Here is a 17290-nt window from a genome sequence, read left to right on the forward strand (position 1 = left end):
CAGCCACAGGTTAGCAGGAAGGCACTTAGGAGATAGCTTGAAGAGAAGGGGAAAGGGTATCAAGAACAACCAGAGTCCCTTTGGCAGCTTTGCCTGTGCCCCCATGCTATCAGCAGCCCTTTGTATTTCTATTACAGATGCTTGTATTGCACAGTATGTAAAGACTTCAGGCTCCAGAATACATTATACTTACATCTGGGAAGAGGGCCTCCAAAACCTACACAAATACGTCAACCATTTGTGTAACACCTCATAGTTCATAGAGAGTGCGTTGGTATAAACTCCATTTTACAAATGTGGAAACTGAGGAACTCTTTTGCAATGTCACACTGCTAATACATGGCAGAACTGGTGCTTAAACCTAAGTCTCTTGTATCTCTACATCAACTGTGCTCCTCCTATATCCAACCAGGGCAAGAACTCAGTAACAGATAAACTAGCTACTCATTTTGAAATAACAGCTTGTGGTTAAGAAACAATGTAATATTGTAGTTAGCATGATGAACTCTGAAATCAGATTGCCTGGGTTGGAAAACTGGTTCCAAACTGGGCAGGCTTTGTCTTTTTATCTTTAATACTCCAATCTATCAATTGTGGCTATCAAAAGTATCTATCTCACAGTGTTATTTTAAAGATATTAATGGTATATACTTCATAGGAACACATAAGAAACCCGAAACATCACCTTTTTGACTTAAAGTGCAATATTAAGTGTTTTCTATTATTATGTATTGACTGCCCTCTATTTAACAGACACTTCATACACGTTACTTCATTTAAGCTTTTCAATAAGCTACATTACCAGTTTGATTTTACCTGAGGATATTCAAACGTAGAAAAATATTTTATTCAACCCCTAAACTAGCAAGTGACATATTTAAACTCATGCATAACTCTACCCTAGAGGGATTACCTACCTCTCAACATATTCAGGCTTCCAACACATAGACAGAAAGATCACAGTCACCCCCTAGGCTCCGTTCATACATCAGTACAAAATATACTTAGATTTTTAAAGACTCACTCATGCACACAAACACATACAAAGCAATAAACCAACATCATGGTTCTCAACACAGGAAATGCTCAGATGTCCCTTAAGTTAGTGCATGGTCACAGATGTCAGATTCAAACACTCAGCTACAACCCAGAAACTGCAGATATTGTTTTCAATATAGGCTCATTCTTTAATATCTTAGCAGTAAGCAAATGCAAGTAACCTGAAATGTGATTCAGAGAGTTTAAAACAAAACAAAACAAAAAATTGGCTGTTCCACCTGTTAGCTGGGATCCCAACATCTCCCGCCTGGTGGCTGACACTTTAGCCCTGGGCTTTGCCTTTGCAGCAGAGGCATGGGAGGAAATGGTTCTCAAGCTCTCCCACTTCCCCAGGTGGATGATCCAGGAAACTAAGAAGGAGAAAAGGCCAAAGCTGTTTTCACTGGCAGAGAGATTAACGCCGGCTGGGTTTCAGCCTCCTATTTCGGTTCTTCCACCTGCCAAGGCAATTGCTCGGATCTCCTTTATGCCACATCGTTTCGCAAAGTGCCATTAACAGGGCCTTAAAAGTTGCCATGAGCCAACATGGCCAAATTTCTGGATTCAGTGCTCATTCAATGTCACAAAAGGTAAAGAAAGTAAGCCACGAGTTCAAATTCCACCTTGCCTAAAAGAAATAGGAAATGTCATGTCGAGCTCTCAGGGTCACCTAAACAGCCCAGGAAGATCCCCGGGTTTCTGAATGCCCACCTCCCGGCCCCCCTACAGCTGGCAGCCCATAGCGACTTTCTCTCCTCCTCGGGCCCCCTGCCCAAGCTGCCCCATACACCCGCGGGTCAGCCAAAGGGCAACCGCCGTCCACGCGGGCCCACGCATCCCTCAAGCTGCAGGGGACGAAGGTCCCGAGATCCCGACCCTCCAAAGCTCTGCGGCTCGGACGACTCCTGGCTCCCGCCCACACTCCACAAGCCTAGTCCTCGCCGGGGGTCAGTAAGCCTGTGTTCCCGAGGGCGAGGGCCGGGGCTGTGACAGGCGACGAGGAGAGCGAAGGGGCGGCGGGCCGTCAGGGGTTCGAGCGACCCTGAGAAGGAAGAAACAAGGACTGGGAGGGGCACGGCAGTACCTGTCGAGCCGGGACCCGCCGCTCCGAGTGACGCGACCCGCACTGCATTGTGGGGCCGGGGAGTGGCCTTTCCGCGGGGCAGTCCCGCGTGCAACGTGGCTGGCGCCCGGCGAGATCAAGCCCCGCCTTCGTTCCTTGAGCTTGCCCAGGCCAATCAGGTTCTGGGGCAAGGACACACTGACCCGCCCCCTCCAGGGCAGATTGGCAGCTTTTCAAGCTCCTGCGCCTAAGGAGCGTAAACTCAATTTAGATTAGGCTGTCCCTCACGAGTAAGGCTGATCTCTCCCACCTGCTACCTGTATCTGCAGGCAATTCGTTTTTCACGCGGCCCTACAGCAAACACCGAAGGAACAGCAGCGAAATCCCCCTGTGAGTGAATAAAAACGCCACACAGGAGCAGGAACCTAACCTTGGCAAAGAAGTGCCAGATACTGTTTCTGCGGCCCCTTCTAACTTTTGCATCAGTCATGCATTATTAAACAAGCACTGCGTACCACGTGCCGAGCGCGGTATTAAGCATTGCGTTCCAGAAGTGAACTTAACACGATGGAATCTAAAGTGTGATAGGAGCAAGAGATGTTAAAGCACAAATCTTTCCGTAATTATAAATTGTAATCAGTTCTACGAAGGAAAATTAGTGGGAGCGGTGATAGATTAATCAGGATTGTCAGGGAAGAGCGCTTTGAAGAAGTGCCTTTTAAGCTTCCGGGCATATGAAAGAGCCTTAAAGAGTGTTGCAGGTGGGGAACATTATGTTTGAGGCTGTTGCGGCAGGAAAGACCTTGATGTGTTCCAGGAACTGAAAGGAAGTCAGTATGTTTGAGGTGTAGGGTGTAAACCTGAGCCGAGTTGAGGCACAGGCCAAACCATGCGGGCTCTTATTGGCCACATTATAGATTTTAGACTGTATTTTGGAACATATCCTAAGGTCAATGGGCAGCCAAGAGAGTGTTAAGTGGGATATGATTTACATATTTAAAAGCTCACTTACACTGTTTATGGGGAACAGTTTGGAAGAGGGCAAAGGGGGTTGCTAGAAGTTCATTTCTAATGCAGTTATATTAGTCAAGGCCAGAGATGATCATAGCTTAAACTAGGGTGATGGCAGTATAGACAGAAAGAATTGGATAATTTTGAGACATGTATAAATTAGAGGTGGAACCCAAGAGATTTAATAATGGATTGGTTTGCAGGGAAGGATAAAGAAAAGAAGAGCATTAAGGATGACTCTATAAGTAACTAGATAAATTAAAAAGCCATTTACTGATTCAGGGAACATAGAAGGAGGAGCAAATAGTTTTGGATATGTGAAGTTTGAGATGCTCATAAATGGAGATGTCAGACAGATTTGGATATGTGTCTGGTGTTCAGAAGAAATGTCTGGACTACTTATATAACTTCAGTGATTATTGGGTAGATCAACCTAGCAATTCCACCACTAGCTCTATATGCAACAGAAATGTACTCATATGTTCATCAAAAGAATATATAAGAATGTTCAGAGAGTTCCTATTGTAGTGCAGTGGAAACGAATCTGACTGGTATCAATGAGGATGCAGGTTTGATCCCTGACCTCGTTCAGTGGGTTAAGGATCCAGCGTTGCATGGGCTGTGAATGAGGCTCAGATCCTGAGTTGCTGTGGCTGTGGTGTAGGCCAGGGGCTACAGCTCTGATTCGACCCCTAGCCTGGGAACCTCCATATAAAAAGCAAAAAAAAAAAAAAAAAAAAAAAAAAAAAAAAAAAAAAAAAAGAATATATAAGAATGTTCTTAGGATAAATAAATTTTAGAATATCCACATAGCTGAATAGTATAGAGAAAAGAGAATGAACAATCAACAACTACATGCAAAACTTGGATATCACAATCATAAAACTGATTATAAGCCAGACACAAAAATTGTATACTACTTTTTCCACTTGCATAATGTTCAAAAACAGACAGAAACAATATATGGCAAGAGAAATCAGGATTTTGGTTACCCTTAGATGCTATAAATATTTGGAAAGGGCCACTAGGGGGCTTCGGGGAGTTCTAATAATGTTCCTGATCTGGGTGTTGATGACACCAACATGTTCAATTAATGAAAGTCCATCATGTTGTGCTCTAAGATATATGCAATTTTTCAATATGTATTTTATTATTTAATAGAAAGTTTACATTTTAAAAGTGTTATGGTGATCCAGCCATGAATACATAACTGGTACCAGACTAATCTTCCTACCACAAACAATAGAAAACTGGACCAAATCTATGAAACAAATGTCTTCAGACATTGGGCAGTAGGCAATGTGATCCTGGAAAGAAGGGAAACAGATAAGATGACCCCAGAGAGTTCTCCAGATTTCTTTCTGGAAATATTTGCCTAAGCACAGGATAGAAGAAAGCTAAACAAAATACAGTACTCACGCTAATTGAGAATGAAATTGGAATTAGGAGAGATTGAGACAGCTGAAATTTTCAGAACAGTTACCAAAGAAAAGAGCTTGAGAAATAGGCATGAGTTCCCCTTGTATCTTTGGTATGGGTTAAGGATAGTCTCCAGGAGGCTAGTTAAATAAAAACCAGGGGAGAACTGCAAACTGAGCAACTACTAGAGCTGGAATAGAGTTTGGAAAAATTCAAGTTATGACCAGTTGGAATGGAAAAACCTTATTAAATATGCAGGGCATTTAGTAAAACATCAGAAAGGCCACACTTTAGAAGATATGGCTAAACTAGCCACAGAATAAAGGCTAGTCTAATCTCACTAAAATAAAGCTGAAAAAGCTTATCTGCAGGTAAATTAACTGCTTTCTTGAATTAAACTTAACAATCTTTAAATAGAGATAACAAAATCCAGACACTAAACCATGTGACACCTGCAATGACCAGTATCCAATGAAAACTATCATATATGTGAAGAAGCAGGAAAATGTGAACCATAACTATTATGGAGAAAAATTAGTCAATAGACATAGAAATGACAAAGAAGATGAAATTAGCAGAGAAGAACTCAAAGCAGCTATTAAAAATGTGGTTAAGAATTAAAAATATATAAATATAATGAAAGAAATGAAAACTATAAAAATAAGCAAATAACAGAGTTCCTGTCGTAGTTCAGTGGTTAATGAATCGGACTAGGAACCATGAGGTTGCAGGTTCGATCCCTGGCCTTGCTCAGTGGGTTAAGGATCTGGCATTGCTGTGAGTTGTGGTGTAGGCCAGCGGCTACAGCTCTAAGTCGACCCCTAGCCTGGAAACCTCCATATGTCATGGAAGCACCCCTAGAAAAGGCAAAAACACAAAAATAAATAAATAAATAAATAATAAATAAGCAAATAGGGAGTTCCTGTTGTGTCTCAGTGGGTTAAGGACACAATGTTGTCTCTGTGAAGATGTGGGTTCAATCCCTGGCCTTGCTCAGTGGGTTAAGATCCAATGTTGCTGCAAGCTGTGGTGGAGTTCCCAGATGCAGCTCAAATCCCATGTTGGCATGGTCGTGGCATAGGCCAGAGCTGCAGCTTTGATTCAACCCATAGCCCAGGAATTTCCATGTGCTGCAGGTGCAGCCATTTAAAAAAGCAAAAACAAAAACAAACAAACAAAAACCACATAAAAATTTTAAAGCAGAAAAATGCAATAACCAAAATGAAAACTTCATTGGATGGGCTTAAAAGCAGCTTAGACATTTGACAAAATCCAACATCCATTTATGATAAAAACTCTTACCAAAGTGGGTATAGAGGGAATATATCTTAACATAATAAAAGTCGTTTATAGAGTTCCTATTATGGCGCAGCAGAAACAAATCCGCCTAGGAACCATAAGATTGTGGATTTGATCCCTGGCCTCAGTGGGTTAAGGATCCAGCATTGCTGTGAGCTGTGGTGTAGGTCGCAGATGCAGCTCAGATCTGGTGTTGCTGTGGCTGTGATGTAGGCTGGCAGCTACAGCTCTGATTCAGCCCCTAGCCTGGGAACCTCCATACACCATGAGTCTGGCCCTAAAGAGCAAAAACAGAACAAAACAAAACAAAAAACAAACAAAAAAAGCCATTTATGACAAACCCACCATCAATATAATACTCAATGGGGAAAAGCTGAAAGCCTTCCTGCTAAAATCGGGAACAAGACAAGAACGCCCCCTTTCACCAATTTTATTCAACATAGTATTGGAAGTCCTAGTCACAGCAATCAGACAAACAAAAGAAATAAAAGGTATCCAAATTGGAAGAGAGGAGGTAAAATTGTCACTGTATGCAGATAACATGATACTATATATGGAAAACCCTAAGGGCTCCATACAAAAACTATTCAACTTACAAATGAATTCAGCAAAGTAGCAGGATACAAGATTAACATTCTGGTTGCATTTCTGTATACTAACAATGAAATATTAGAAAAGGAATATAAAAATACAATACCTTTTAATATCGCACCTCCAAAAATTAAGTACCTAGGAATAAAACTGACCAAGGAGGTGAGAGACTTACATACTGAGAACTATAAAACATTAATCAAGTAAATTAAACAAGATTCAAAGAAGTAGAAAGATATTCCATGCTCTGGGGTTGGAAGAATTAGTATTGCAAAAATGGCCATTCTTCCCAAAGCAGTCTACAGATTCAATGAAATCCCTATCAAATTACCCATGACATTTTTTGCAGAACTACAATGAAAAATCCAAAAATTTATGTGGACCCATAAAAGACCCAGAATTGCCAAAGCAATCCTGAGGAACAAAAACCAAGCAGGAGGCATAACTCTCCCAGACTTTAGACCGTATTATAAAGCTACAGTAATCAAGACAGTGTGGTACTGGTACAAAAACAAACTTAGGGACCAATGGAACAGAACAGAGAGCCCAGAAATATACCCAGACACCTAGAGTGAATTAATCTTCAACAAAGGAGGCAAGAATATAAAACAGGAAAAACTCCCTTCAGCAAGTGATGCTGGGAAAACTGGATAGCCACATGTAAATCAATGAAACTGGAACACACCCTCACACCATGCAAAAAAATAAACTCAAAATGGCTTAAGACTTAAACCATAAGAAAAGATACCATCAAACTCCTAGAAGAGAACATAGGCAAAACATTCTATGACATCAACCATAGGCAATAGAAATAAAAGCAAAAATAAACCAATGTGACCTAATCAAACTTACAAGCTTTTGCACAGCAAAGGAAACCATAAAAAAACCAAAAACAAAAATAAAAAAATTAAAAGACAATCTACAGGATGGGAGAAAATAGTTTCAAATGATGCAACAGACAAGGGCTTAATCTCCAAAAATATACAAACAACTTATACAACTCAACAGCAAAAAACAAACAACCTAATTGAGTAAATGGGCAGAAGACTTGAGGAGACATTTCTCCAAAGACATAAGGATGGCCAACAGGCACATGAAAAAAGTGTTCAACAGCACTAATTATTAGAGAAATGCAAATCAAAACTACAATGAGTTACCACCTCACACCAGCCAGAATGGCTATCATTAATAAGACTACAAATAACAAATTCTGTAGAGAAAAGGGAACCCTCCTGCACAGTTGGTGGGAATGTAATTTTGTACAACCCTCATGGAAAACAGTATGGAGGTACCTCAGAAAACTAAGTATAGAACTAACATATGATCCATCAATCCCACTCCTGAGCATAAATCTGGACAAAACTTTCATTGAAAAAGATACATGCACCCCTATGTTCATTGCAGCACTGTTCACAATAACCTAGACATGGAAACAACTTAAATGTCCATTGACAGATGAATGTATTAAGAAGATGTGGTACATATACACAGTGGAATACTACTTAGACATAAAAAGGACAAAAAATAATACCATTTGCAGCAATATGGATGGAACTAAAGATTCTCATACTGAATGGAGTCAGAAAGAGAAAGACAGATACCATATGGTATCACTTATATGTGGAATCCTAAATATGGCACAGATGAATCTATCTACAGAACAGAAACAGACTCATACTCATGGACAGCAGACTTGTGGCTGCCAAGGGGGAGGAGGAGGGAGTGGGATGGACTGGGAGCTTGGGGTTAATAGATGCAAACTGTTACATTAAGAATGGATAAGCAGGGAGTTCCTGTTGTGTGGCACAGCAGAAATGAATCCCACTAGTATCCATGAGGATGTGGGTTTAATCCCTGCCCCTGCTCAGTGGGTTGGGGATCTGGTGCTGCTGTGAGCTGGGGTTTAGGTCTCAGACATGGCTTGGATCCTGCATTGGTGTGGCTGTGGCATAGGCCAGCAGCTATAGCTTTGATTTGACCCCTAGCCTGGGAACCTCCATATGCCTCAGGTGCAGCCCTAAAAAGAAAAAAAAAAAGAGGCGTTCCCATCTTGGCACAGAGGAAACGAATCCAACTAGGAACCACGAGGTTGTGCATTCGATCCTTGGCCTTGTTCAGTGGGTTAAGGATCCAGCATTGCCATGAGCTGTGGTGTAGGTCGAAGACGTGGCTCAGATCTGGCATTGTTGTGGCTCTGGTATAGACTGGCTGCAACAGCTCCAATTAGACCCCTAGCCTGGGAATCTCCATAAGCCATGGGTGTGGCCCTCAAAAGACAAAAAAAAAAAAAAAAAAGAATGGATAGGCAATGAGATCCTGCTGTGTAGCACAGGAAACTGTGTCAATCACTTGTGATGGAACACGACGAAAGATAATAATAAGAGTGCATATTATTATGGGTCACTTTGCTGTACAGCAGAAATTGACAGAACAATGTAAATCAACTATAAAAAAAATTTTAGTTGACACGTTATTAAAAAAAGCATCTTAGACACTACAGAAGAAAAGATCTGTGAATGAAACCAACTATAATGGAAAAAATAAAAATCATTAAAAAGATAGATCTGTGAATGAAGAAACAGCACAAAGGAATTATCTATACCAAAGAATAGAAAGAATAAAAGTTGAAAAGATTATGAACAGAGACTTACAGAACAATACTAGGTTACCTAACACATGTGCAGGGATCCAGAAAGAGAGGAGAGATGATAAAAAAAAAAATTAAAGAAATAATGTCCAAAACTTTTCTAAATGTAATGAAAAATATAAAGGCACAGATCCAAGAAAGTAAACCAACCCCAAATAGGATAAACACAAAGAATCCTCACCAAAGCACATTTCATGAAACTTACTGAAAACTAATAATTAAAGAAAATATTAGGAACACTAGAGAAAAAAGCCACATTGTGTATAGAGAACCACTGACTCCATATCAAAAATAATATAAACCAATATTTGTGGGAAAAAATCTGAAAGGAGAAAGCTCTGTCAATCTAGAACTTTATATGTAGCAGAATTTTTTTCAAAAAATGAAGGTGAGCTAAAAGCATTTTCAGGTAAACAAAAGATGAATTTGTCGCTGCATATCTGAATTATAATAAATGTTGAAGAAAATTCTTTAAATTAAACAAAAATGATGCCAGATGGAAATTTGAATTCACACAAAAGAGACAAATAGTGTCAATAAATGGTAAATAAGTAAGGTAATATAAAATTTTTTCTTCTTTCAAATATTTTTATAAAATATAATTAACCAGGGAGTTCCCATCGTGTCTCAGTGGTTAACAAATCCAACTAGGAACCATGAGGTTGCAGGTTCGATCCCTGGCCTTGCTCAGTGGGTTAAGGATCTGGCGTTGCCATGAGCTATGCTGTAGGTCGCTGACGCGGCTTGGATCCCGAGTTGCTGTGGCTCTGGTGTAGGCCAGTGGCTACAGCTGCGATTCAACCCCTAGCCTGGGAACCCCCACATGCCGTGGGAGCGGCCCTAGAAGAGGCAAAACGATAAAATAGAATAGAATAGAATAGAATAGAATAGAATAGAATAGAATAGAATTAACCATTTAAATAAAAAACAGTAACAACATTTTGTGAGGCTTTAGCAAATGAAGAGGTAAGATATATGTTAATAACACAAAGGAAGAGTAACTGGATATTTAGTGCTATATGATCATTACGCCATACATGAAATGGTATAATTTGAAGGCAGATTGTGATGAGTTAGAGATACATGTTGCAAGAGAAATGACACATACAAAAAAGAGGTAACTAAAATCTGATAAGCCAATAGAGAAATTAAAATTAAAATACTATAAAATACTCAGTGAATCCAAAAGAAGGCAAGGAGAAAAAGGGAAAATGGAACAGAGAATAAATATACAAAAATCAAAGGGCCAATATGATATATTTAAATCAACCCACAATGATAATTTCATTAAATGCATTAAAAGGCAAAGAGTGTCTTATTAGATTTTAAAAATTAGGCAAGGCCTGATTCTATGCTATCTATAAGAAATCTGCTTTAAGTTAAGAGACATTGATGAGTTAAAAGTAAAAAGATGTGAGGAGAAAAATCCAATCACTAATGAAAAGAAAGGTGAAGTAACTATGTTAATATCAGACAAAGTGAACCTCAGAACAAGAAATATTATCGAGGTTAAGGAGAGACATTTTGTAATGTTAAAGGAGTTATTTCATCAAAACAGTGTAACATTCTACATAGAAAAGTATCTACTAACAGAGGTTCAAAGCGCATAAAGCAAAAATAAATAGAACTGAAAGGAGAAAGAGAGAAATCCTTAATGACAGTTGGAGATTTCAAAACTTTTCTCTCAGTAAGTGATAGAACAACTAGACAAAAAAAAAATCAATAAGGAGATAGAAAACATGAACAATACCAACAGCCAACTTGACCCCCTGACATTTATAGAACACTTTAAATCAAACAGCAGCATATTATACCATTCTTTTCAAGTGCATGTACAATATTCACCAAGCTAGAACACATTCTGGGCCATAAAGGTAATTTTTAAAAATACTATGTGCAACAAAAGAAACCAGACACTAAAAAGTACATTTCTGGGTGTTCCCATCATGGCTCAGTGGAAACGAATCTGACTAGCATCCATGAGGACATAGGTTCGATGCCCAGTCTTGCTCAGTGGGTTAAGGATTCGATGTTGCCATAAGCTGTGGTGTAGGTCATAGACACAGCTCGGATTCTGCATTGCTGTGGCTGTGGTGTAGGCTGCAGGGGAGGCCAAAAAAAAAAAAAAATACATTCTGTATTTTTCCATTTAAATGAAGGTCTAAATATGTAAAACTAGTCTCTAATGAACAAATAATTATAAAAATGGTTGCCTCTAAAGGTTGGGTTGACAAGAAAGGAACAAGGAGGACATATCTAGGGAGGTGACAATTGTCTGTATCTTGACAGGGGTTTGGTTTTCACAGGTGTATGAGTTTTTCGGAAGTCATTAAACAGTACATTAAAAAGGTTTACATGTCATTGTATGTAAATTTTACTGCAAAAGAAAAAATGGCATACAAATATTAAAGTCTGATTAATAATTCTGAAACTACTTTCGTGTTTTCTAGGCTTGAGCAAAGGAATAAGTACTTGAGGATAATGGAAGCCAAGTTTCTCAGGTCATGTTTTTTGTTTGTTTGCTTTTTAGGGCCTCTCCCAAGGCATATGGAAGTTCCCAGGCTAGGGATCAGAGCTGCAGCTTCAGGCCTACACCACAGCCACAGCAATGCCAGATCCAAACCGAGTCTGGACCCATACCACAGCTCACGGCAATGCTAGATCCTTAACCTACTGAACAGGCCCAGGGATCGAACCCACATCCTCATGGATACTAGTCGGGTTCTTAACCTGCTCAGCCAGGGAACTCCTCTCATGTCATGTTTTTAACTCCACCTAAAAGTGCAGTTAAAAAGAGAATCTCAGGAAAGTGTTCCTGAGTCACTAGACGTTTTCCTATCCAATTTTATGCTCTGACCTCTTAGATTAAGCAGCCTAGAATCCAGTCGCACATGCACTGCCCTGCTCCTTCTGGTTGGCTAGATCTTGCAGCTTCCTAGGTGTGGAGCTCCTTTCCTTTCTTACTAGGCTCCCCATGTCCTCAAAGGGGTTATGCTGTCACGTAGCCCTCATCACAGACCTGGGAGCCGAAAAGAGAGGTGAGGACAGGGGCACATATTGCCTTGTAAGGGTTGGATACTAGTGCATATTTGCTGGGAGTCGTTTGCACAGGTCTGCCTGCTGACAAAGTCCAGGAGACTGAGGAGCCCAGACTGCACAGCATGTCTGGGAAAGCGATGGTCCTGCTGCTTCTTCTCTGCCTGCTTATGCTGTTAATAAAAATTGTGAGTGCTGGGAAATTGCTGTTAAATAAAGTTCCCCGAAAAAAGACCTCAGGAAGGGTAAACTTCAGGGCTTAGTGTTTACCCACAGATTCCTACTACCCCCTTGTTCTACGATCATCATTCGCTTCTGAGTTTCCTCCCTTTTTTTTCTATAGAGACCCTAATAGAATGCTTTCATATTTAGACTATTACTGTTTAACCTGTGGAAAACCCTGGAGACAAAAGAGAGGCTTGAGGCACAGGTCTCTCCATGCTCCAGCAGGTAGTTCTTTTCTATGCTAGAGACTGGTTGATGAATAGGGTAGATATTGGGCTTTAGTTATAGAAAAACTTGTGTGGTTTGCACCAGGTGATTGTATACAGGTCAGGAAATTACCTACTTTCAATTGTATTTTGCTATGCCAGGCCTACTGGCCCAACCCTAAGAAGTGTCAATGCTGTGCTTTCTAGTTCTATAAGAATCAAAATAACCTTTGATGTATATGATTAACCTTTACTAATAGAATATAGTTTTTGGTCTTAGGTTTTAGACACATAGAAATATTTTTAATCATAAAGTTAATAAGTTCGTGCTTTTGCTACCCACAAAGTTAGATCATTAACATGAATACATTTAATTCTGAAAAGTCAAGTGGAAAGTACAAAAAAGAGCATTGTTTGTGTTCCCAAATGTACCTGGTTATGTGCCGGGTCATAAGGTAACATTTGATGGAGTGGAAAGTTAAAAAATATCACTAGATGTATGACGAATGACGTATGCCAAAGGAAAGTAAAAATTGTATGCAAGCATGGTTGGTTCAATTAATAAACGAGCAAACCTGCAGAAGCATCAGGTCTGTATCCACTCTTTCGCCGACGCTGCTCATCCTTCAGGAGGCCCTGGACCTGCTGGAGCTGGACTCTGGCACATATTGTGAGGGCTGGGCCACAGCCACTTCTGCAGGCTCAGTAAGTTCAGAGGAGACGGGAGTGAGATGGGGGGAGGTGCCAAAAGTTCAGGGTCCTTTACACGTATGACCCCTTCCCGTGTGTCTCTTTCCCAACCCACATTTCCTGACCAGGAATCTGATACTGGCCTAACGGTCTTGTCTTTTTTTGTTTTTTCTTTTTTGGCTGCCCCTGTGGCCTATGGACGTTCCTGGGCCAGGGATTGAATCCGAGCTGCAGCTGCAGCTATGGCAATGCCAGATCCTTAACCCACTGCACCACAGTGGGAACTCCCATAATAGTCCTGCTTTGATTGGTTTTTAACCACTGAAGTCCTTGTCTGCCTTCTGGGCTTTCTTGGCCCTCTTGCTTAAGATGAGATTTTTCTCTATTTACGTTATGTAGTCAGCGTGGTCCTCCAGCTTTCATACCTGGTTTTCAGTGGTCTGTTCCTCACCTTTAGCAGTTTATTGTATTTCTACGTAGAGCCTCGATGAGAGTCAGCAATAACTGTCCAGCGCCCTCCCCTCGCAGCTATTCTTTTCTCCATACATCCTGCTACATTATACCTGCTCATATAGTCCCTTCCACCTGTACACCTCCCAACTTACCACTGCTGAAGATTTTAACAAGTGGGGCTGTCAATGCTCCTTTGATCCCCAGCCAGGTGGTAAATGAATCAAACGCTTTTATTATTGCCTTTTTTTTCATTCAACATCCCATTTTGGGTACCATCACAGGATGGGTTCTTTGGAAGTAGGTGTAAGTGGCGTTTGGAACATAAAATGTTTCTTGAGGACCAACACTTGCGAAGCAACGAGAAGAAAGTACTGGCAGAGGAAGAAGTTGAACAGTGATATAGACTTAACAAAGAAGTGCTGCAGGCAGCCCAGTGGGAGTTCTGGAGCAAGTAATGCCTATTAGAGTGTCCCATGTCAGGCCACATGGCCATTTTTCTTTTTTTCTTTTTTTTTGTTTTTTGTCTTTTTAGGGCTACACCCGGTCATATGGAGGTTCCCATGCTAGTGGTCCGATTAGAGCTGTAGCTGCCCAGCCACACCAAAGCCACAGCACCGCCAGATCCAAGCTGCGTCTGTGACCTACACCACAGCTCATGGCAACGCCAGATCCTTAACCCACTGAGTGAGGCCAGGGATCGAACCTGCCACCTCATGGCTCCTAGTCAGATTCGCTGCTGCTGCGCTAAGACGGGAACTCCAACACATGGCCATTTTTCCATAGCCTTGCTTTGCAAGTCATCAGATATGGACTTCCTGAGATGGGCATGACATCACACAGTTTTCTCTTAAAGTTGATAATAAAGGAGCTGTTGGCCAAAGGCTATCTGCTTACCACTCTCCCTGCAGCTGTGTGACAAGTCCTCCTATATTAATCTACTTGAGATGCTACAAAATACCACTTAGTGGGTGGCTTAAACAATGAACACTTACTTCTCATGGCTCTGGAGGCTGGGAAATCCAAGATTAAAGTGCTGGTAGATTTAGATTTTGGCGATGGCCCCTTCCTGACTTGCGGAAGGCTGGCGGCCTCTCTCATTATATCCTCACATGGTAAAAAAGTGAGCTCTGGTGTCTTTCTTTCCTGGCCTCTTTGCAGCGTATGGAGTTCCTGGGCCAGCCACCAGATCCAAGCCACAGTTGTGACCTGCACCACAGCCGTGGCCAGGTCCTTAACTCACTGAGCTGGGGATTGAACCTGTGACCCAGTGCTCCAGAGACACTCTTCCTTTTCCCATAAGGGCACTAACCCCATCATGGGAGCACCACCTTCATGACCTCATCTAAACCTGCCTCATCGCCTCATACCATCTCATGGTTGGGGTAGGTCTTCAACAAACGAATACAGGGGAGACAAATATTTAGTCCATAACATTCAAATGCTCTCCCTTGAAGGAGGATCTGGGCAGGGAGCCTCGTGTCTACTGCAGACACACATATTTTCTGTGGGCTTCTTGCCAAAAATGCAAAACTTGAAAATAGTCATATGGAAATATCAGATGAACCCAAATTAGAGGATATTTTTCATAACAATGGGCCCATACTCTTCAAAAATCTCAATGTCTGGGAAGGCTGAGTCTATTTTCCAGATTCAAAGAGACTAAAGAGACATGACAACTAAATGCATCAGTTAAATTTAAGTTTAAATTTTAAAATTGAAGCAATGTGGAGTTCCCATCGTGGTGCAGTGGTTAACGAATCCAACTAGGAACCATGAGGTTGTGGGTTCGGTCCCTGCCGTTGCTCAGTGGGTTAAGGATCTGGCGTTACTGTGAGCTGTGGTGTAGGTTGCAGACGCGGCTCGGATCCTGCGTTGCTGTGGCTCTGGCGTAGGCCGGCAGCTACAGCTCCGATTCGACCCTAGCCTGGGAACCTCCATATGCCGCAGGAGCGGCCCAAGAAATGGCAAAAAGACAAAAAATAAAATAAAATAAATAAAATAAAATAAAATAAAATAAAATAAGTTAAAATTGAAGCAATGTGGAACCTTTAAAATTTATGCACATTTAAATCATGTTTTATCCTTCCTTCCTTCCTTCCTTCTTTCCTTCCTTCCTTCCTTCCTTCCTCCTTTCTTTCTTTTTCTTCTCTTTCTTTTTCTTCTCTTCCTTTCTTTTTCTTTCTTTCTCTTTCTTTCTCTTTCAAAGGTATATGGAAATTCCTGGACCAGGGATCAAATCCAAGCCATAGTTGCAAACTATGCTGAAGCTGCAGCAATGCCAGATCCTTAACCCGCTGTGCCAGGCTGGGGTTTGGACCCATGCCTCTGCAGCAACCTGAGCCACTGCTATCAGATTTTTAACCCACTGTGCCACAGCGGGAATTCTGAAATCAGAATATGTTAATATGTGGGTTAAAATATACAAATATTTTAATATAAAATATATTAATATAATAGTATATTATGATAATTAATTTTACATTTCTATTCCTTTTAAGGTAGCTATATGTGGCTTGCATTCTATTTCTATTGGGCAGAACTGTTTAATACCATTACTTTTTCATAACATAGAAATCAAGATTATCCCCAGCACTCTCATCATCCCATATTTAAAAAAATTTTACATGCCCTAGTTTGAAACAGCAAGATTGGTTTGTGAACCAATTCTCTGGAAGGCCTGCGTTTTTAAAACTGTAGCAAAGAAAAGAAAAATGGGATCAACGCTTTGTGTAGCCAGCCATCTAAAGGAGCCCTGGACTGCTCAAGGCTCCAGGTGGACTTGGTGGGGAAGGAGGTGCAGATTTGCATTTGGGGGAGAATGTGTCCGGGCCTTGCATGGCAGCACTGCAGAACCAGGAGTGAAGAGCTGTGGTCCGGAGAGGCTGCAGAGGCCAGAGGCCAAGGATTTCCTGGCGCAGAAGTTGCTGCAATAGTTTTGCCACTGTGGCATCATTTCTTTGCACTAACACTGCCCACCAAAAGCATCCTTAACATATAGGTGTCATAGTTACATGAGGTTATTTTTCCTTCAGGTTAGTGCTATCTTTGACAGCCATATTTCTTAGAAACAGAGAGGGGAAAGCTTATTTGTATCCTGGAAATTCTGAAATGTCATTTCCACCACCCTGCAAAGGCTTTTGCCAACTGTTATCTTGGTTTGTTGTCCAAAACTGTATTTTCATTAACCTTTCACACACTCAACAAATTCTGTGCTGTCTGTGTGCTGGCAGGGACAACAGTAAACATGATCCAGTCCTCTCCTTTAAGGTGCTCGCTGTTGGGATGGAGAGAGAAACTTGTATAAAGACAATGGTAATCTAACAAGATAAAAGTCAACAGGAGATTTCTGGTGGCATGGAAGGTTGAGGATCTGGCATTGTCACACTGTGGTGCAGGTTCAATCCCTGGCCCAAGAATTTCCCCATGCTGTGGGTGCAGCCAAAAAAAAAAAAAAAGAGAGATAAATGTCAACAACAATATGACATAAATCTCCAGGGGGATCACAAAGGAGTGACACTGAGCTGGAGAGAAACAGAACACTTTTTTCAAAAAGAGATGATAAATATACAAGAAGAAGAAAAGATTATTAGGCAAACTGTGGTCACAGACAAG

General features: G+C 41.0%; 1 protein-coding gene across 17 annotated transcripts in view; it reads right to left on the reverse strand.

Annotated features, from left to right (window-relative positions):
* The window catches only part of SEC22A (SEC22 homolog A, vesicle trafficking protein), a 120599-nt gene extending 118428 nt beyond the window's left edge, over window positions 1-2171 (reverse strand). For 10 of the 17 annotated variants that reach the window (XR_014824659.1, XR_014824660.1, XR_014824657.1 and 7 more), the window contains exon 1: window positions 2123-2171. The gene's annotated coding sequence lies outside the window, so the exon portion shown is untranslated. Of the gene's footprint in view, window positions 1-1277; window positions 1667-1914 lie in introns of all 17 variants that reach the window. The other 7 variants (XR_014824662.1, XR_014824661.1, XM_084990977.1 and 4 more) reach the window with 4 other exon arrangements.
* Window positions 2172-17290: the final 15119 nt, after the last annotated feature.

This window comes from Sus scrofa, chromosome 13 (genome assembly GCF_054392235.1).
Source record: "Sus scrofa isolate SSC_HxYL_T2T_F1_AM1 chromosome 13, Sscrofa_HxYL_maternal_Yorkshire_Landrace_v2.0, whole genome shotgun sequence".
Taxonomy (NCBI): Eukaryota; Metazoa; Chordata; class Mammalia; order Artiodactyla; family Suidae; genus Sus; species Sus scrofa.